Source organism: Geotrypetes seraphini, chromosome 2 (genome assembly GCF_902459505.1).
Source record: "Geotrypetes seraphini chromosome 2, aGeoSer1.1, whole genome shotgun sequence".
Taxonomy (NCBI): domain Eukaryota; kingdom Metazoa; phylum Chordata; class Amphibia; order Gymnophiona; family Dermophiidae; genus Geotrypetes; species Geotrypetes seraphini.
In genome coordinates this window covers 279,804,334-279,826,650 of record NC_047085.1, presented here as the reverse complement: position 1 = coordinate 279,826,650, position 22,317 = coordinate 279,804,334, and the positions used below count along the sequence as shown (strand labels likewise).

Here is a 22,317-nt window from a genome sequence, read left to right as displayed (position 1 = left end):
TTGAGAGTGGGCAGCTTTAATGTTAAGGGTCTCAATATGCCCCGTAAACGCCAGCTGTTTTTAAAAGAATTAAAGAGGTTGAGGATTGATAGTTTTGTACAGGAAACTCATTTTTGTGAAATCAGGGGAGAAGTTGGTACAATATAGAGAATACCCGGGTAGGGTCTGGGTCTCAAATAGGAAGGAGAGGAAGAATCGAGCGGGGAAATTACTGGCCCATTGTCTTCGTCTTCAGCAAACGCAATCTAATTTATGGCTATTAAGGATAGCACAGGCCAGACGTTGACGGCTAAGGAGGCCATTCAAACACGCTTTCGGGAATTTTATCAACAGCTTTACACGCCGAAGAATAAAGGGTCAGAGGAAGAGATTGGGGTGGGTATACTGTTTGCTAAACATCTTAAACTAGTACCGGAACAGGAATGGAGGGATGGGGTTATTTGGTTGGGTCAGATCAATGGGGAATTGGTAACTTTGGTGAATCTTTACGCCCCAAATTCTAAATAGGATTCTTTTTTTGATGAGGTATTGGCCAAGGAACTGCTAGTAAAGAAGGGTTCAGTGATAGTGGGAGGATACTTTAATTTGGTCACTGATCCTAGATGGCACTCTATGGGAGTTGGGGGGATAGGCTTAAATCAGATAGGAAACCTCTTAAACATTTGGTGGAAATCCTAAATGTGAATGGCTGGAGATCCCAGCACTGGATTGGCAAGGATTACTCTTATTATTCCCTGGTCCATGAGGTTTATACCCAAATAGATATGCTGTATCTGGATAAGGGGGTGGTGCAGATAACTGGATTCCCACACTGAAGACATTGGGTGACCTGATCATGCTCCAATCTGGATGGATGTGAGATGGTGGGCCCTGAGGGTAGGGGATTGCTACTGGAAATTGAATGATAGCTTATTAAGGGAACCATTGCTGGTCCGCAAAGTGGAGCGGGCTATTTTGAACTTTTTAGAGCATATTATCAGTCAATATTCCCTGATAACGATTTGGGAGTTTGAAGGCCGTACTACGGGGGGAGCTTATCTCTATGGCCGCTCATAAAAAACATCATAAATTACAGGAGGAACAGAGTTTGCAAAAGACTTTGCACCGGTTAGTTGATCAACATAAGAGGGGTTGGGGGGAGTTCCCCTTGGGATTCGGATCCGGGAGGTTGGGGCAGAATTGGGGAAGTTAGAGGATGAAGAGATCCAATTTAATCTTGAGCGACTTTGCTTATGGTTCTTCTAATCCGGAAATCGAGCGGGGAAATTACTGGCCTATTGTCTTCGCCTTCAGGTAAGGAGGCCATTCAAACACGCTTTCGGGAATTTTATCAACAGCTTTATACGCCGAAGAGTCAAGGGTCGGAGGAAGAGATTGGTCACTATCATAGGGACTTGGGCTTGGCATCCTTAACAGAGTCTGAGGTTTAGGGGCTGGATAGGGATATTACCTTGGAGGAGGTGCTTAATGTGGTTAGACAGCTGAAACCAGGGAAATCCCGTGTTAGATGGGGTCACAGGGTTGTTTTATAAAAAGACTAGTGTTTTAGCCCGTTACATTAACGGGTGCTAGATGTCTGTCTGTCTCTCTCTCCTTGTATGCTGTCTGTCTGTCATTCTTTCTGTCTGTGTCTCTCCCTGGCCCCTTGTCTGTCTGTCTCCCTGGCCCCCTGCCTGCCTGTACTTATCTGTTGCGCCTTGCCTGCCTGTCTCTCCGTGGCCCTCTTCCTATGTCCCTAGTATCCCATCCTATGTCCTTAGTGCCCTTTCCTATGTCCTTAGTGCCCCTAGTGCCTCCGTCCTGTGTCCTTAGTGCCCCCAGTGCCTCCTTCCCATGTCCTTAGTGCCCCCAGTGCCTCTGTCATAAGAACATAAGAGATGCTGCTGCTGGATCAGACCAGTGGTCCATCGCGCCCAGGAGTCCGCTCACGCGGCGGCCCTTTTGGTCAAAGATCAGTGCCCTGAGACTAGCCTTACCAGCGTACGACCTTGTTCAGTAGTGAGATGGATAACCTATGGATCAGGGATCATGGATCACGCAGGTAAGAGTGCGCATGTGCGCTTAGCGTTTTATTATAATAGATGGCCACCTTGGTGGCGCCCCTGTTGGTGAGGTTGTATATGAGGGAGAGAGCCCAATTGCCTTTCTTTATGTGGTTGGCGGGGATCACGATTTTGTCTAAGCCCGGGAAGGATGCCACCCAGTATGGGAGTTATAGGCCAATTTCACTGTCGGGTATTGATACAAAAGTTTTTGCTAGTTTGTCGCTTCATATGCCGGCGCTTATTCACCCTGACCAGGTGGGGTTCATAGGGGGGAGGCAGGCAACAGATGGGATCCTTAAAGTCTTGAATTTGGTCTGGCAGGCCCGACGCAGTGGGGAAGCCTGGGTAGCAGTGGCAGTTGATGCCGAAAAGGCTTTTGACCACGTGGTTTGGCTGTTTATGGAGACGGTCCTCCAGCACATGTGTTTGGGGGACCGCTATGTGTCTTGGATTTTAGCCCTCTACAATGGGCCCATGGCTTGTGTTAAAATTAACGGAAGTCTATTCCTCCCCCTTTGAGATAAGGCAAGGATACCCATTATCGCCCTTGCTTTTCTCATTGGTGATCGAGCCTCTTGCGCAAAAGATCCGCCAGTCGGATAGGGTGCGGGGTTTAATGGTACAGGGGCACGAGTATAAATTGTCTTTATTTGCCGATGATATCTTAGCCATTGTATAGGGTTCGGAGAGATCGCTTAGGACTCTTCAGAACCTTATGACGGACTTTAGGGCATTGTCAGGATTTAAGGCTAATCTGACTAAAATGGAGATATTGAATATATCGGTCCCAGACTTGGATATACCGGGTATTAAAAAGGCGTTGCCGTTCCGGCGGAAGCATGGGGCTGTGAGCAGGACAGGCTCGTGGCTCCGGTGCGCCCGCTGCAGACAACTCGCTAATCGGCGTTGAAAATCTCAGCCCCGGGGTCGGCGTGCAGGGGAGTGCGGTCGGGCGTCTCGGTTGAGCTCTTGAGGCTGTCCGTGGGATGGCCGCGCGTTCGGGCAAGACGGACCGTGAGCGCCGAAAGCAGCCGGAGCTTAAGATGGCGGCGCACGTGGCACCTACATCGCCGGAGGCGCCTGAGACCCCCAGCTCTCTATGGGTCGCGGAGGTCACTGCCGAGGTGCAGGCCGCGCTGGAGGGCACGCTGGGAGCTAAGCTCCAGCGCATTTTAGACAAGCTGGATACGCTGGATCAGAAATTTGCAGCCCTGACTTCAGAGGTTCGGGAGACCCAGCAGAGAGTCAGTGCTGCTGAGGACGCGGTGCAGAGGATCTCCCAGGAACAGGAGGGTCAGTCTACTTCTCTGGCAGCGCTCCGGGCCAAGGTGGAGGATCTTGAGAACCGGTCCCGCCGCAATAATTTGAGGTTCGTGGGCTTGCCGGAGTCTCTGGGGGACGCGGATCTGGGGGACTTCCTGGAGAAATGGCTGATGGAGTCCTTGGCCCTTCCACAGCAATTGGGTCCCCTCTATATTGAGCGGGCGCATCGTTTGGGATCCCGGCGAGATGGAGTGGAGCGCCCGCGGGTGGTTATCTGCCGCCTGCTCAACTATCGTCTTAAGCTTGCGGTTCTCCGGGCCCTACGACAGGGGAAGAAGCTGCTCTATAACAACAAGCCGGTCCTCTGTTTCCAGGACTACTCGGCGGAGGTTTCGCAGGCTCGACGCAAGTTTTCTCCTTTGTGTTCCAGTCTAGTCCGGCGCAGTATTCCTTTCTCTCTTCAATATCCTGCTCGGTTGCGGGTGCTGCATTCCGGTAGGCCGCACCATTTTGATACTCCAGAGGCGGCTCGGCAGTTTGTGGAGGAGAAGTTCCCGGAGGTGGCGTCGTGATCTGCGGCTGGACATCTGTGGTGGAGCTGTCCCCGTTGGGAGCTGGATGCTGAGGATCTAGATTTGGAGAGAGCTGCGGAGATTTCTTCGAGGGCCTTCCCCCTGGGATGTGGAGGGCTTCTGCTGATTTTGCTCCTCGGCCTGAACATTTTTATTGTTTTTACTTTATTTCATGTGTTGGGTTTCCTGCACTCGGAGTGTGTTCATCTTTGCTATGAGTGTGAGTGTGTGTGTTTGGGGGGGTCTGCGTGCTTTGTGACCTGAGGCAGCGGTGGGGGGTTGGAGTGGCTGTGGTTTGGATTGTGGGGGGTCTGTCTAAGGGGCGTCTTTGGGAGGTTCTTTTGTATGACGGAGGGTCTGGGTTGGTCATGGCGGTGTGGATGATGTGAGTATGGATACTTGTCTGGAGGGGGGGCTGTTGGGGGTTCTGTTTGCTTGTTGGATGGTTGGGGTGCTGGCTGCGGTATTCTTTGTCAGGGGGGTTTATCTACTCTGGCTCTTCTTCGGTGGAAGCCCTTGGTTTGTTAGTTTCAGGGTGGGTATGGGGGCTGAAGGGATTAGTGTGGGACCTGCAGTGGGCGTGCCTGCTTCCTGGAAGTAGCACCAATTGGGGTGCGGTACTTGGTTTGGTGTGGGTTTTGGGGGGGGAAGGGGGCTGTTGGGGGGGGAACAGGGGGGGGTGGGGGGTTTGGGTGGAGCGGGAGATCTCTTTTGGGTTGGACAGGTGGGTGATAGGTGGTGCATTTTGAGTGAGTGGTTAGAGGGGTGGTGGCTGGGACGCTCCTCTGGCCTTTTTCGATGGGATATTCTATATATGCTTTTGGCTCTTTTTCTAGTCTTTCCTGGAACATAATTTGATATCTTGGAATGTGGGGGGGATACATTCACCGATTAAACGGTATAAAATATTGCAAGCCTTGAATCGCAGGAGGGCCTCCATCGCTTTTCTCCAGGAGACCCGGTTGACATCTGTGGAGCATGCTAAGCTCTGCTCTTGGTGGGTGGGCACACATTTGGAGGCTCCGGCTCTGGGGGGTAAGGGTGGGGTGGTGATACTTTTTCGCAAGGGTCTGCGCCTTCAAACTCACAAGGTACTTCGGGATCCTGAGGGTCGGTATCTTATTGCCTCGGTCTCTCTTAACAATAAACCCTTATTGCTTTGTAATCTGTATGCTCCTAACAATCCCTCTGCCAGGTTTTTTCGGAAGTTGCGTAACCTCTTGTTACGGTTTGGTGATATTCCGGTGCTTCTCGGGGGCGACTTCAATGAGGTCCCGGATCCGCGGTTGGATCGGTCTTCTTCCGTGGGACGAGAGTCTCTGCGGGCTTGCACGGGGGCTGGCATGCTGATTTCCTCTTTGAATTTGTTGGATGTTTGGAGGGTTCTTCATCCGGTGGAGCGGGACTATTCCCATCTGTCTCGTGCCCATGGGACGCTTTCTCGCATTGATTATATTCTTTTGTCCAGGGACCTTCTCCCGGCGGTTCAAGAAGCCATGTTGGGCCCCATTGAAATCTCGGACCACGCTTGGGTGGGTCTGCGTTGGCTTTGGGGGTCACCGAGGGTGGGGGGTGCTTCCTGGCGGTTTCCCTGTCATTTATATCGTAATGTTCGCTTTCATGACTTTTTGTTGGCTAAATGGGGGGATTTCCAGACTGCCAACAAGCAACATAGGGAGGATCCGATTCTTTATTGGGAGGCTGCGAAGGCCGTGCTGAGGGGAGAAATCATGTCGTTTGTCTCTTTTGAGGCTAAGGCGTGTCATAGAGAGATTCTTACTTGGGAAACGAGGGTTCAGGCTTTGCGGCGGCGCTTCGCCAGTGCCGCTACGTTGACGCTTAAAAAGCGGCTTTTGGAAGCACAACAGGTTTTGAATGAGCTCCTGCACAGGGGGGCTCAACGGTAAAGGGAGCATTATCAATTTCAACTTTTTCGGTTCGCCAACAAGAGTAGCAGGATGTTGGCGCGTTTAGCTCGCTCGTATCGGGGATCCGCGGGTGTAACCGCTCTGCGAGATGCGAGGGGAGTGCTTCACCATAAGACTGAGGACATTGGTCGAATTCTGCAGGACTTTTTCGCTGACTTGTATGCTTCGCCTGGCCCGGATTTTCTAGCAGGGGGGGTCTATTTGGACAGCTTGGATTTACCCCAACTCAGTGCAGCTGACTCCGCCCTGTTGGAGTGCCCTGTGCGGGCGGAGGAGGTGGAGTGGGCGATCCGTGCCAGCCCGTTGGGCAAATCTCCGGGGCCGGATGGCTACCGGGGCGAATTTTATAAGTTGTTGGTGGATGAGATAGCTCCGTTGTTGTCGGAAATCTTTAATTTGAATGTGGCTAAGGGGTTTTTGCCCCGTTATTTGAACTCGGCGCAGATCATTGTTCTTCCTAAGCCGGGTCGGGACCCGACCTTGCCGGACTCCTATAGACCCATCTCCCTGCTCAATTTTGAGACTAAACTAATGGCTAAGGTGCTGGCGAATCGGTTGGCTCGTGTGCTACCTTCCCTAATATCAGAACAGCAGGTGGGGTTTGTACGGGATCGGCCTGTTTCTAAGAACCTTCGCCGTATCTTGCTGGCTCTGGAGAAATCTGGAGTGGATGGAACCCCTGCGGTGCTGGTGAGCTTTGATGCCGAAAAGGCCTTTGACCGGGTACGGTGGGGGTTCCTCTTTGCTACGCTGAGGGCGTACGGGTTTGGCCCCTTTTTTCTTGGTGCTCTTTGGGCCCTCTATAGTGACCCGGTGGCACGGATTTCGGTGAATGGGGCTCATCTGACTCCTTTTCTATCTGTAGGGGGACCCGCCAGGGCTGTCCCTTGTCGCCTCTGCTGTTTGTGCTTTCCTTGGATCCCCTGATTCGGGAGATTCAGGCCAACGCGGACATCAGTGGCCTTCAGCTGGGAGCTTCTCATTTTAAAATTGCGGCCTTTGCTGATGATCTTTTGGTTTTTTTGACTAACCCGCAACGCTCTCTGTCCACCCTTTTGGAGAGTATTAGGGAATATGGGGATTTTTCCGGGTTCACCTTAAATTTGAGGAAATCGGAGGCCCTGGCTTCATCTGGGGATCTCCGGCAATCTTGGAGGGGGACTTTTCCACTGCATTGGGCGGATTCCTCATTCCGTTATTTGGGAATTCAACTGTCCATGGATGTTCGGGAGCTTTATAGGTTGAATGTCGCTCGTTTGCTTTCCACTACCGGCTCTGTGTTGGCCGCCTGGCGTAATTTGCCTCTTTCTTTGATGGGGAGGGTGCAACTTTTTCGGATGGTTTTATTCCCTAAGTGGCTTTATGTACTTCAAACGTTGCCTTTGTATCTCTTGCGTAAGGATATCCGGGCCCTGTCCTCTTTGTTGTCCAAGTTCTTTTGGGGTGATCGGCGACCTAAGTTGCGGTGGCAGTTTTTGGTGGGATCCTGGAGGCGGGGAGGCTTTGGGGTGCCTGATATGCTCTTTATAACCAGGCGTGTCTATTGCGCCACGTCCGAGACTGGGTTATGGGTACGGATCTTTACACTGATCTCGGTCTGGAGCGCGATTATTACTATCCTTTTCACCTTCTCTCATTATTGCATGCTAGGCTGGCGATGCTGCCCGTGTTCTGTCGGCGGAGTATTTTGTTTCGTCCCCTTTGGGAGGTATGGCGACGACTGCTACCGTTTTGGCGGCAGGATCCACATGTTAGTGTGTTACTGCCTTTGACCGGCAATATCTCCTTCCCTCCGGGGCTCTTCCCCTCTCTCTTTGGGCGTTGGCGAGCTAAAGGGTTTGAGTATCTTTTTCAGTTACTGCGGGAGGACGGCACGCTTTTTTCATGCGATGAGTTGTTGGGTAGGGGTCTGCCTTCCTTAAGTCTTTCATTTGCTCATTGTCAATTGAGCCATTACGTGCGGTCTCTCCCTCGGAGCTCTCTTTCTTTGGAGTTTGGGATTCGGTTTCGAGATTTTTTGGAAGGGGGGGAGGATTCAGCATCTGGGATCTCGGTTTCCTTGTATCATAGACAACTTGGGGCGCTTGGTCCACCGCGGGAGTTTTCCTTGGTGCTGATGGCTTGGCAGAGGGATTTGGGGCGGGAAATCGGAGCGGGCTTCTTGCTCCGGGCTCTTCGCGGGGTCCCTGCTTTGGTGCATAGTGCGGAGCTTCGTGAATGCCATTTTCGGACCTTGCTGAGAGCCTATGCTTCCCAGAGCCGGGCCTACCATATGGGATGTGTCAATACTCCTTATTGTCTCACCTGCCATACGGAGGTGAATTCTTATTTTCATGGTCTTTGGGGTTGTGAGAGTGTTCAGAGCTTTTGGGGGGCCCTGGCTTCCTTTCTTCAGGGTCTCTTGCGAGTTTCTGTTCCTGTTTCTGTTAATCATATGTTATTTGCTCATTTTTCCTTGTTTTCTGTGTACACATCTGCGGAGAAATTGTTTTTGAGCAAATGTTATATTTTGGGGAAAAAATGTATCTTGAATTTTTGGCTGGCGGAGGTTCCTCCCTCCTTTTGGTATTGGCGGAATAAATTACATGCCCTTCTTGGATGGGAGGCCCTCCTGGCTTCTTCCTCTCGCCGCCGGAGCAGAGACTTTGTGCACATTTGGACTCCTTATTTGGACAGTTTGTCTCCCCGGGTGCGCAGTCGTATCTTGAATAGCCTACATGCATATTCTATCCCGCCTGTCTGATTTGGGGGGGTGGGGTTGGGGGTGTGGGGTGTTGGGCGGGGTTTTTGGGGGGGTAGGGGGGGGTTGGGATACTATGTAACCTGAGAGGACATCAGAGTCCAGTCCTCTTGGGGGTAGGGAGTTCTGTTTTCTATATTTGAAATGTTTTTGCCCTGCTGTGTCTTTGTGATCTGGTTGTTGCTTAATAAAAACAGATTTCACATAAAAAAAAAGGCGTTGCCTTTTCAGTGGGTTATGGATCCTATAAGATATTTGGGCACCCAGCTGGGGTGGATTGGATGTTATTTCAACTTAATTACATTCCATTGGTGGCGTCCTTGTCTCAGGATATGGAACGGTGGGATAACTTATATGTCTTAGCTGGAGCGCTTGGAGGTAACCCAGATGCTGATTCTCCCTTTTATATTTTTTTCAAGTTTTGCCTATAGAAATCCCTTGGTAGTATTTTCAACGGTGGCAGTGCAACCTGCTACGGTTTGTGTGGGGAGGCAGATGTCTCCGGGTGGTCTGGTGGGCTATGTTTAAGTTTAAGGCTGAATGGGGTCTCGATATCCCCCAACTGGACGGGAGTGACATGCAACCTCTTTGAAGCTGTGGGTGCAGTTGGAGCAGGGTGTGTTGGGCAATTTCCGGGTTGGCACAGACACTTGGGTTGCTCATTTGGGGGGACATGGGAGAAAAAGAGCTGGTGACCATCTCTAATCCATTCACTAGGTGGACGCTGTGGGTCTGGAAAGGAGAGGCCCAAAAATTGCTGGGTAAAAGTAAGGGGTGTATCATTTGCCATTGCGGTATGCTTCTGATTTTATGCCTGGTAGAGATGGGGGGATATTTGTGAAGTGGGCAAAGAAAGGGCTGCAGTACTTTGGCCAATTTCTGGAGGGAGAGTCCATTCGAGCATTTCCTGAGCTTCAAGCTCTTTATCAGTTAGACTCTAAGGACTTTTTCCCATATCTCCAAGTGAAAAGTTATTTGCAGAAGGCTAAACAGGTTGATGCTGCAGTTTATAGTTGTTCTGAATTTGAGCAGCTGTTGGAGACACCAGTACAGCGAGGTTGCATTTCTTTGTTGTACAAGTGGGTATATCAGGAGCAGGGCCAGAAACCTTCATACCTATTGGCTTGGGAGATGGACTTGGGGCAGGTTGTTGATGAGGCTACCTGGGAAACCATCACGTTTAGGATACATCACATAGCTGTGGCTCCTGTCTTGGTGGAAAATGCTCTTAAACTGCTGATTCGCTGGTATATGAGTAAGATGTTTGCCACGGGCACAGATTTATGCTGGAGGGGGTGTGGACAACGGGGAACATTCTTTCACATGTGGTGGAGTTGCCCTCAGATTCAGGGATTTTGGGGGCAGGTATTTGAGTATGTGGGGAAACTTCTCCAGGTGCCCATCGTGGAAAGGACGGAGGTGGCCCTACTGGGGTTTCCCAAGGGAGGGGAGGTGACACCCAAGATAGACTGACTTGACTGGCATTCACAGCGGCTAGGCTGACTGTGGCTCCTTACTGGCCTCCGACGAACCCCAATTCATATCTAGACTATTAATACCTTACAATTCCCAACGCTCACTTCGTTCTGCTGGCCAGAACCTTCTTTCAATCCCCTCCCTGAAAATCATTGGTACAAGAAGAGCAGACATATTCTCCGTGACGGGTCCCCTATGGTGGAATGCCCTTCCACAATACATTCGTAACGAAAAAGATGTTTTAACATTTAAAAAACTTTTAAAATCCTATTTATTTAAAGACGCTTTCAATATTTAAATGCAGAGTTAGATTCCTAAGAATGCTGTGGCTTACTTCCCTTTTCCTTTTGTTTTTTCCCTTCTTCTACCCCAATTGAAAATTGTAACTTTTATCCTTTCCTTCCCAATCTCATGTTTGTTTATGACATAAGAATATTGTTAAATGTGTACCTCTTTTATCTTACTATATTCTTGATTTGTACATCGCTTAGTGATTCTAATAGGCGATTTATCAAATTTTATTAATAAACTTGACACTTGTACTATTACACCTATTTTGACCTTAATGAGAGAGAAATTGGGATGGGTATGTGAGCGGTACCGGCTTTCAGCCTTATTGACTAGAAAATGGCAGCAATATCATGATATTTGGGGGAGATACCTGGAAGTGGAGGGATTAGATTTGAGGAGTCCTGCTGTGGGATGATTTGATGGCGCTGGGTATGGTCTGGGGATGCTACTTATTACTTGCTGTGTACTCACTTTTGTGATTTCATCATTTCTTCTATTTTGAACTCCTTGGTTGCTGAGCTACATATTAGTTTCCGGTGCTGTATGAAACTTAGGGGTTGAGCATATGTACTTGCTGTTATAGGAAAGAGGGAGGGGAGGGTTGGGAGGGTGTTGAGGGACGGGGATGACATTACGGGTTTTTTTGGAGTTCTGCTGCATGTATTACTTTTGTGATGTATTGATGTTTCTTTGTACTGTTTTCTGTTATAAATAAACAATTACAAAAAAAAAAATAAAAAAATTTCCAGGTCAGACAGGGAAGGCGCAAGGGAGGCCTCACATGTAGCGCGCCCCCCAGAAAACAACCCACATCCAAATGAGCTGCCAAGGAGCCCCTCAGGGAAGGAGGGCCCATACACGAAAGATCAGCAAGCTGAATCCAGAGCGAAGCTACAGCTAGACCCTTCCGAAAGCCATCCTGCAGAAACTCTAGGACCCGAGAAATAGCTGGAAGAGAAGGATCCACCTGTCTCAGGGTGCACCAAGCCTGGAAACACCCCTAAGCCTCTACATAGTCCACTACTGTGAACTTCCATTTGCAGTGAAGCAATCTGGCTATCACCGCTGAAGAATAGCCCCGGCTAGATCCTGCATTCAGAACCTGTGTGAGGAGGCGAGAATGACAAGATAACTGGAGCTCTCAATCCTGCTGCAGCATACAACAGCCGCCTCTGCCAAACGGGTGCCACCACAATCACCTGACCTTCATGGTCCGTTATCCATCTCAACAGACACCCTATGGATGGAAGACAAAGAAAACCCTCCCAAGGCCAGGGCTGAATCAGAGCATCCAGGCCTTCGCAGCCTGCCTCTCAATGACAACTGAAGAACCAATCGGCCTTTTTCATTGGACGCAGTTGCAATGAGGTCGAACGTCCCGCTGATACACTATGCCATCGAATGCTCTTGAGTGACCACTCTCTGGAGTTCAAAGTCTGACGACAGAGAAAGTCTGCTTGAAAATTATGCACTCCTGCAACGTGTGCAGCAAGCTGCGCCACAAGACGCCTCTCCGCCCACCAAAGAGCAGCTAAGCCTCCCCACTCAGAAAGGGACTCTTCGAGCCCTCTGATGATTGATGTAAGCAACAGCTGTGGCATTGTCCGAGAATATACGGACGGCTCAATAACGGAGACGACCCTCAAAGTGGAACAGGGCCAGTCGAATTGCCCGAAGCTGCAGGCGATTGATTGACCATTTGCGCTCTGATAGCACCCACCAGCCCTAAACTGGGACAGTCATGCACACTGCTCCCCAGAGCTTTTTGGACTCGCATCTATCGACAGAATCACCCAATCTGACATCCGGAGTAGAAGGCCCCTGGACAGCGAGTGAGGATGCAACTGCTATGCTAGATTGTTGCGCAAAGATGGGCCGTCACCATCACTTTGGTGAAGGTCCGGGGTGCCATCATCAATCCAAAGGGCAGTGCCGCAAACTGGAACCGCAGATAATTCCGTTGAACGGGAAAATGTGAATGAGTAGATACGCCTCCGTCAGGGAGGCTAGAAACTCTCTTGGTGCCACCATGATCACTGTCTCCATGTGGAATCGAGGAACCTTCTGGGCTGCATTAACTGCCTTGAGGTCCAGAATTGGTCTCCAATCATCGGATTCTGTCTTTGGAATGATGAAGTATATTGAGTATTTCTCAGAGCCTAAGTCTTGCTCTGGCATGGATGACTGTTGTAAGATCCAAAAAAAATCTGCGGGCTGTGGCCTGCACCCGAATTCCCTTCTTGGGGCAGCCTGCAGGGGAATCCAGAATATACTTAGTCAGAGGACAGTGAAACTCCAATTTGCAGACATCTTTGAGAACCTCTAGAACCCAGCGGTCGGAGGTGATGGCCTCCCATTCTGCCAGAAAGGCCGACAACTGCCCCCCTGGCATACGGAGGAGACATTAGCCTGGCATCAGAACTGTTTCCAAGCAGAAGCCGCCAGCCGATTTGCCGCAGACTACAGACGCATCGTCTGGCAGATGATGAAGATGAAAATTAGAATGCCTAGAACTCCTAGTAGGGTAGGACCTACTCCCAGGCAATGCTTTGTGTTTATGATCCTGCACACTGGCCACAAGGTCATCCAGACCCTGGCTGAAAAGGAGCTGACCCTTAAAGGGAAACCGGCTCAATGTCACCTTAGAAGAGGAATCCCCCGACTGTTGCCGGATCCAGAGCATTCTGCAAGTCGAAACAAAATCGGCACCCCGCTTGGTGAAAACTTTCAAGGCATCCACAAGGTGCACGGGCTAAACGAATCTGCTTACTTTGCGGTCCTCCCCCAAATCATGGGCTCCACATGGTTAAGGATCCTGGAGATCTGCCAGATAGCACAGTTAATTACCGTTAACAGGTGCTATCCAGGGATAGCAGGCAGATAGTTTCACATGTGGGCGTCATCCACGGAGCTCTGGTACGGACAGTTTTAAAAGTGCATCACCACTAAGTTTTTAGAAACTTTGCGACTGCTACCACCGCGCATGTGCAAGTGCCTTCCCGCCTGACATAGGCTCGCAGCACCTCAGTTTCGTAAGCAAGCTTAGAAGCCAACCAGGGGAGGTGGGTGGGTTGTGAGAATATCTGCCTGCTCTCCCTGGATAACACCTGTTGCAGTAAGTAACTGTGCTTTATCCAAGAACAAGCAAGCAGCATATTCTCACATGTGGGACTCTGTAACTTACTACAATGGGATGGAGGGCGTGTTGGCTATTAAAAAATAAATTTCGTAATAGTGCTTGGCCGAAGCGACCATCCCATCTGGAATAAGATTCTAGATAGAAGTAAGATATGAAAGCATGAACTGAGAACAATGTAGCAGCTTTATAGATTCTCATCAAAAGGAGTGGAATGCAAGAAAGCCACTGAAGCTACCATAGCTCAGACTTTGTGTGCTGTAATACAACCCCACAGTTGCAGCCCAGCCTAACAGCCGCCAACCATGTAGAAAGAGTTCTCTTGAATACAGGTTGTTCCAGTTTTTTAGGATCAAAAGAAAGATGAACAGTTGAGGAGATGTCGTAGGTGGCTGAGTTCGCTCTAAGTAATAAGTCAAGGTTCGTTTGCAGTTCAAAGTATGAAGAGCTGATTCTCCAGGATGAGAATGAGATTTTGGAAATAACACTGGAAACACAATCAATTGATTGAGATGAAATTCAGTGACTACTTTTAGAAGAAACTTTGGATGAATGCGAAGCATTACTTTGTCATGGTGGAACACTGTAAAAGTTAGGTCGCCACCAGCGCTTGAAACTCGGTCACTCAATGAGCAGAAGTAAGGGAGATTAGCCAGACCACTTTCCAAGTAAGATATTTGAGATGAATCAAAGACGCTGGTTCAAAAGGAGGCTTCATGAGTCTAGAGGACCACATTAAGATCCCAAACCACTGGAGGTGGTTTAATAGGTGGTCCGATATTGAAAAGTCCTTTCATGAATCTGGAAACAAAAGGATGAGCAATCAGAGGTTTACCGTTGACTGGTCCATGAAAAGCACTGATAGCACTGAGATGAACTCTAATTGAAGTAGTTTTAAGACCTGAGTTGGATAAATGTAGAAGATATAGACGAAGATGAAGCATCATGATGTTGAAGAGTACATCACGCAGAAAGCAGCGTCCACTTCTGTTGACAGCACTGCTGTGTAGAAGATTTTCTGGATGCCTCTAAAACAAACTGGACAGGATCAGAGAGATCAGTGTTTGCTGATGTCATCCTGAAAGGTACCAAGCTGTCAGGTGTAAAGACTGAAGATTGGGATGTAAGAGAGATTGTCGACTCTTGCGTGAGAAGAGATGGAAAGATGTGCAGGGGCACTGGTTCTTTGATATTGAGTTGAAGTAGTAGGGAGAACCACAGTTGTCTGGGACACTGAAAAGCTATGAGGATCATGGTGGCTGATTCCTGCTTCAGCTTGACAAGCATCTTGAGAATGAGAGGAATTGGCGGAAATGCATAGAGGAACCTGTGCATTCAATCCAGTAGGAAAGCATCTGCTTCCAGACGCTGGGGAGAGTACTGCCTGGAGCAAAATTGGGGCAGCTTGCGATTGTGGGGAGACGCAAATAGGTCTATCTGAGGAGACCCCTCCAGCGAGAAAATATCTGGTGCAAGACTGTAGAGTTGAATGATTGGAGAAATCTGCTGAGTTTGTCCACCAGAGAATTCTTCTCCCCTTGAATGTAGACCACTTTGAGGAATATGTTGTGAGCCAGTGTCAAATCCTCTGGGCCTCCAGACAGAGAAGGAGAGAGCCCGTTCCTCCTTGTTTGTTTATGTAATACATTACCACCTGATTGTCCGTGAGAATTAGGAGGATGTGATTTGCTACAATGTGTTGAAAAGTCTTGAGAGCATTGTGAATGGCCCCGAGTTCCAACAAATTGATGTGGAATTGTTGCTCATTGGCTGACCAGTGACTTTATGTATGCAGTCCGTCCAGATGAGCTCCCCAAGCATATTTGGACGAGTTTTGTGGTCAGAACTTTTTGATGTGGAGGGCTTTGAAACAAAAGCCTTCTGGAGAGATTTGAAGAGATCATCCACCACTGCAGAGAGACTGACGAAGTGAAGATGTGACTAATCTGCTGTGAGAAAGGGTCGCGAGCTCAAGACCATTGAGATGTTAGAGAGCACTGGGATGTCCTGAGATGAAGTCTCAGAGAAAAATGAACTTTGAATGCAAGAAAGAAAAAAAGAAAAAAAAAAAAAATCTAAGCTGAGCAGATCAGAAACACCTCTGCACAGTTCGCTTACAGAAGAAAAAATGGAGGGTGCACTGGGGTTCCGCCTCCATATGAGAGGTGCTCAAAGCTGTAAGTATTCTTACTTCTGCGTCCCATTCATGGGAATGGATTGATAACCATAGGTACAGAATCCAGAGTAGAGGTAACAGAAAAAGATGATGTCCTTACCTTGATAATATCTTTTCCAGTAGATAGGTGAAACATTCTAGACAAGTGGGTTATATCCCAACGGCCGCGAGCCATCTGCAGAAGGAATCCACTGTAAATTTTCTCTCTGACCCTCCTGTATTTCACCGAGAGATCTACTGTCACCTGTAGTTAGTACCCAAGCGCAAAGAGCTCCATTGACAGTATGTGAAGAAGCGTCACCAATGGGAACATTCCCAAGAATTAACTGTTCTGCTCAAAAAGGAAACATTAGAACAACAGTCAACAGCCAACAAAAGCATCAAAGGGGCTCAGGAAGAACCCCTGCATGTACCTTGAAAATATATTCAAAATTCTGTAAGGCATCCAAAAATCAAACTTGGAGAAGCATAAGCAGAATGTGACAATAGGCAGGCACAGAAAAACAGGGTAGGAGTCTAGAATGTCTCACCTATCTATTGGAAAAGATATTATCAAGATAAGGACATAATCTTTTTTTCCAGTGCAATAGGTGAGACATTCTAGATAAGTGGGACATACAAAATTAATCTCAAAAAAACAGGGTGGGCCGACTGCGTTGATCCTCAAGACGGAGGACTCAAAAGCAGAGTCCTGTCTTGCTGCCACGGCCACTCTGTAAAATTTGGCAAATGTGGGCAGAGCGAACCAAGTAGCTGCTCTACCAATTTCCCCAGGGAAGATCGCCAATAGCCTCGGCCCACAAGGAAGCTATACTCCTGAACAGAAATAGGAGACCGTTTTCCACAAAGAATGTAGGCTGACAAAATGACCCAACAGAACCATCTGGAAATAGTGGCCTTGGAAGCAGGAGTGCCCTGCTTAGAAGGATGAGTTAGTACAAAATAGTGGTCAGAGGCGAAACCTATTTGTGACCGCTAGATAGCACAGAAGAACTATGCGGACATCCAATTTCTGCAAAATGCAGTCCAGTTTCTTAGAACCAGGAGGCTGAAAAACAGGCAAACATGCACTTCATGATTAGCCTGGAATGCAGGCACCACCTTTGGCAGAAATGAAAGAACTGTGCAGAAAGATATCCCCGTCTCCGAGATCCTCAAGAAAGGCTCTCTACAAGAGAGCTTGGAGTTCAAAACACATTTCGCTGAAGGTGACCAGAAAAACTGCCTTTAGCGACAGGTCCAAGAGAAAAGCAGTTTTCAGAGGCTCAAACGGAGCATTAGCAAGGGCAGACCAACGTTATGCCGATTTTTTTAAATAACAGGAAATTACAGACCGGTATGCCTGACATCAGTGCTGGGCAAATTGGTAGGAACAATTACAAAAAATAAAATTGTGGAACACGTAGACAAGCACGATTTAGTGAGACAAAGTCAGAATGTGTTCAGCCGAGGGAGATCTTGCCTCACCAATTTGCTTGACTTCTTTGAAGGTGTGAATAAACATGTGGATAAAGGTGAGCCGGTTCATATAGTATATCTAGATTTTCAGAAAGCTTTTGATAAAGTTCCTCATGAGAGGCTCTTGAAAAAATTAAAGAGTCACAGGATAGGTGCAAAGTTCAGTTGTGGATTAGGAATTGGTTATCGGACAGAAAGGTTAAAGGGTTATTTTTCTCAATGGAGGAGAGTAAATAATGTAGTGCCGCAGAGGTCTGTACTGGGACCAGTGCTATTTAACTTATTTATAAATGATCTGGTAATTGGAACGAGTGAGGTGATTAAATTTGCAGATGACACTAAAATGTTCAAAGTTATTAAAACCAGGGCTGAGGAGTTGGAGTCGAGGAGTCGGAGTCGGAGGAAATTTCGGGTACCTGGAGTCGGAGTCTGAAGTACAAAAAACTGAGGAGTCTGAGTTGGAATATTTATCTACCAACTCCACAGCCCTGATTAAAATGCATGTGGATTATGAAAAATTGCAGGCGGACCTTAGGAAATTGGAAGACTGGGCATCCAAATGGCAGATGAAATTTAATGTGGACCAATGCAAAGTGATGCACATTGGGAAGAATTACCCGAATCACCGTTACTGGATGCTAGGGTCCACCTTGGGGGTTAGCGCCCAAGAAAAGGATCTGGGTGTCATTGTAGAAACCTTCCGCCCAATATACGGCGGTGGCCAAAAAAGTAAACAGGATGCTACGAATTATTAAAAAGGTATGGTTATCAAGACTAAGAATGTTAAAATGCCCCTGTATCACTCCATGGTGCGACCTCATTCTGGTCTACTTATCTCAAGATAGATATAGTGGTGCTAGAAAAGGTTCAAAGAAGAGCGACCAAGATCATAAAGAGGATAGAACTCCTCTCGTATGAGGAAAGACTAAAAAGGTTAGGGCTCTTCAGCTTAGAAAAGAGACGGCTGAGGGAAGATATGCTTGAAGTCTACAAAATCCTGAGTGGAGTAGAACAGGTGCAAGTGGATCGATTTTTCACTCCGTCAACAGTTACAAAGACTAGGGGACACTCAAAGTTACTAGGGAAATACTAAAAAACCAACAGGAGGATTCTATCAGCTGGTTTCAACACAGCAGCAAAGAGGGGCCACTCGAACACTGTCCTCTAGTGCCAAATCACTTGAGAAAAAGCACACCAGGCTCTAAGCATAGACAGACTACTCTAACGCTGTCCTCTAGTGCCAAGTCACTTGTGAAAAAGCAAACCAGGCTCTGAGGGAATTGTGTTTTCTTTCATCTCTAACTGCTGCTCTTCCTGAGGATTCTATCAGCTGGTTTCAACACAGCAGCAAAGAGGGGCCACTCTAACGCTGTCCTCTAGTGCCAAGTCACTTGTGAAAAAGCACACCAGGCTCCGATGGAACTGTTTTTTCTTTCATCTCTCCTAACTGCTGCTCTTCCTGGGGATTCTATCAGCTGGTTCAACACAGCTTTCCCTGTCCCTATATAACCTGTATAGCTTGTATAGCCTGCTTATTTAACTTGTACAAACTGCATGTCCAGCATTTCATAGATTATTATAAACTGCACCTATAGCCTGTTACCGCATGTAAAACCACATGTATAGCCAATATACGCCTGACCCTGACCCTGTTCTAAGTTCTCCTATAGGACACTATTCAGTTGCTAAGTGCCTGACCTTGTTCAAAGTTTCTTATTTGACACTATTCAGTTGCTAAGTGCCTGTCCTTGTCCACAGCTTCTTATAGGACACCATCCAGTTGCTAAGTGCTTTCAATGTTAAGGGACGAGCGCAATATTTAAGCCCTCTCCTTTACCTCTATACTAGTTCCATCAAGGTATGCTAAGTCTGTCTAGTCCTCTCTCTACCTAGTTGTCTAGATTCTCTTCTTGCTTAGATACCAAGTTGCCTAGCTTTCCCCCCCACAAAAAAAAAAAAATTATATATATATATATATATATATATATATATATATATTTTCACAACCCAAAGGCTCACCAACCTCTCACCATGAAGCCACCCTCGTGGCCCTTTCTCCTCCTACTTTGCTTTTCCCTCAACTCCACCCTCTGCGTAATACCTCCTTCTCCCGATCTTCTCAATTCCGCAAATACCAATAATGGCCTCAAAATCCCCACGCTGATTCGCACCAGACCACATCCTCCCAAAAAAAACCCCCGAAGAATCAACCATGCTTCTTTAAAGTCTGTTTCCCCTGCCAATCTCCCCAACCTTGCCTCTGACTCGCTCATCCCAGTCCCAATGCTTTATTGCAACGCAAGATCCGCTTGCAACAAGATTCAAATTCTGAAGGACCTACTTGAAGATTCTGACCCTGGTTTCCTATGCATCACGGCTCAGGCTATTTCTTCTATCACCATTCTCATAAACTCCGCCCTTCAGTTGGGCCATTTCTCCCAAGAAATGGGTCATATCACCTTGACCTCACTACTGAAAAAAATTTGACCTTGACCCTTCCATACCATCCAGCTATCGCCCAATTGCAAATATCCCTCTGCTAACCAAGATGCTAGAGTCCATCATTTCTTCCCAACTCTCATCATACTTAGAGAAGTTCTCTATTCTTTTACCTTATCAATATGGCTTTCGTCCTAACTTCAGCACCGAATCCCTACTGTCTTCCCTGATTTCAAGGGTTCAACAACTTCACTCTCGAAACAAGTTTGCCGTCCTCCTACAATTTGACCTTTCTGCTGCTTTCGACGTTGTTCACCATGATATTCTTGTTTACCAACTCTCTGAGATAGGTATCAACTCCACAGTCCTAGGTTGGTTCTCTAAATTCCTCCACTTTCGTTCTTACATTGTTAACATGAATGGCACCTCATCCTTCCCCTGGAAACCGAATTGTGGAGTCCCGCAAGGCTCTCCACTATCCCCTATTCTTTTCAACATCTATATGTCCTCCCTAAAACTCCTCCACCTATCCCCCCTTGAAACAATTTACACTTATGCAGACGACATCCTCGTCCTCCTCGAGACCGATTCGAACCTCACCGACCTGTCTAAGAACATATCCTCTTGTATAATGAACCTACAATCCTGGGCCCACACTGTGCAAATGAAATTGAATGAGTCCAAAACAAGACTTCTTTGGCTCGGTCAAAAATTAGATCACCTACCCACCTCCATCTCACTACCCTCTGGCTCCTCTCTGCAGCTTGAGTTCTCAAGCAAGGTCTTGGGCATCATCATTGATTCCACATTTTCCTTCAATGACCACCTCCAATCCTTGGTAAAAAAAAAATGCTTTTTCAGCCTTCACATGCTGAGGAAAGTTAGATCTTGCTTCCATCAAAACATTTTACCCTCCTTGTCCAATCTATCATCCTCTCCAGATTGGACTATTGCAACTCTATCTACTTAAGCCTAACTAAGAAAAACCTCCACGGACTCCAACGGATTCAGAATGCCGCGGCCAAGCTCATCTTCGCTAAAAGTAAATTTGACCATGTCTCCCCGCTCCTGGCCAAGCTCCACTGGCTTCCGATAATCGCCAGGGTCCACTATAAATGCACCTGTTTAACTTTCAAAATCCTATATGGTATCCTCCCTCCTTTTATCCCTCTTTCTTGGAATTCCTCAAACCCTAATACCACCAGATCCTCCCACAAATTAAAACTATCCTTCCCCTCGCTAAAAGGCATTTCCCACACAGGAAAGCTAGGGACCTCCCTTCACTTCAAAATCACTGAGCTCTGGAACAACCTTACCTCCCCTCTTCGGAACTTGAGCTCTCTCCAAGTTTTCCGCAAACATCTGAAAACCTGGCTTTTCTCAAAAAATGTAAGTCTCCCTCCAACTTAGGAATCAAAGAAACTCTTATATCTTGGCATCCCAAGTCCTCTAAATTTTCTTCACACTTCTACCTCTAACCCTCTGTTGTAGTTCCTTCCTATTTCTCCTACTGTAAACCGCGTCGAGCTCTACGAACGTGGAGATGATGAGGTATACAAACCTAAGGATTAGATTAGATTAGGAGGAAATTATTTTTCACTCAGAGAATATTTAAGCTCTGGAATGCGCACTGCCAGAGGTTGTGATAAGAGCGGATAGCGCAGCTGGTTTTAAGAAAGGTTTGGACAATTTTCTGGAGGAAAAGTCCATATGTTATTGAGAAAGACATGGGGGAAACCACTGCTTGCTCTGGATCACTAGCATGGAATATTGCTACTCCTTAGGTTTTGGTCAGGTACTAGTGACCGGGATTGGCCACCATGAGAACGGACTACTGGGCTTGATGGACCATTGGTCTGATACAGTAATGCTATTCTTATGTTCTTAAAACAAGTAAAGATCCCACAAAGGGAACAGCAGTTTGATTGGAGGTCTAATGTGAAGAGCATCTTTCAAAAATCTGGCCTCAGAATGAGACGCAAGCGAAGGACTACAATCTCTGGCTCTGAAACAAGAGAGCACAACAACTTGGACCCAAAGAGAAACTATGCTGAGGCCCTTCGAGGCCTGCCTGGAGAAAGGCTAGCACCACTGAAACTGCAGCATAATACAGCTCCACTCTAGCATGGTCACACCAGTGTTGGAAAGTCTTCCACGCCTTAGCTTAGGCAGACACAGTAGTTGACTTCTTAGATTTCAAAAGAATAGAAATGAATATGCGCTGAAAAGCTATGCGCTTAATAGCCACACCATAAGAGCAAAGCGATCGAGATCTTCCATGCAGACTGGACCTTGAGAGAGAAGATCCTCTTTCATTATTTCTATTTCTTTGATTTTTGATCTTAGAAATGTATTATATGTTTACATATTTTTAGTTTATCAGGTACTTTAGCTAGATTGTGAGCCTTCGGAACAGATAGGGTAGTTTTTCTCAAGTACCAAATTTCATTTTAGTTTGACACTTTGTAAACCACTTAGGTCAGTAAAATGCAGGAGCGGTATATCAAATCTTAAATATACATAAACATCAGGAAGAGCCCACAGCCAAAAGCCGCAACCTATGTGAAAATGCATCAGATCTGCATACCACAGTCTGCGAGACAAGCCTTCCCTAATGAGTCACAATCTGGCGTAGGACATGACCTATTATGGGCCAGGGAAGAAAAACATACAGTAGAGCTCTATGCGGCCAGCTGTACCAGAGCATTTAGAATAGGACGGTTTTCGTGCTCATTGCTGTTGCCAGGAAGTTGAAGTGAGGCCAATCCCAGCACTGCCCAATGGTCTGAAAAC

The 22,317-nt window shown here is 47.5% G+C and overlaps 1 protein-coding gene across 3 annotated transcripts in view; it reads right to left on the bottom strand.

Annotated features, from left to right (window-relative positions):
• The window catches only part of NSUN2 (NOP2/Sun RNA methyltransferase 2), a 922,747-nt gene that overhangs the window by 716,672 nt on the left and 183,758 nt on the right, over positions 1 to 22,317 (bottom strand). The gene's annotated exons all lie outside the window — the stretch shown is intronic.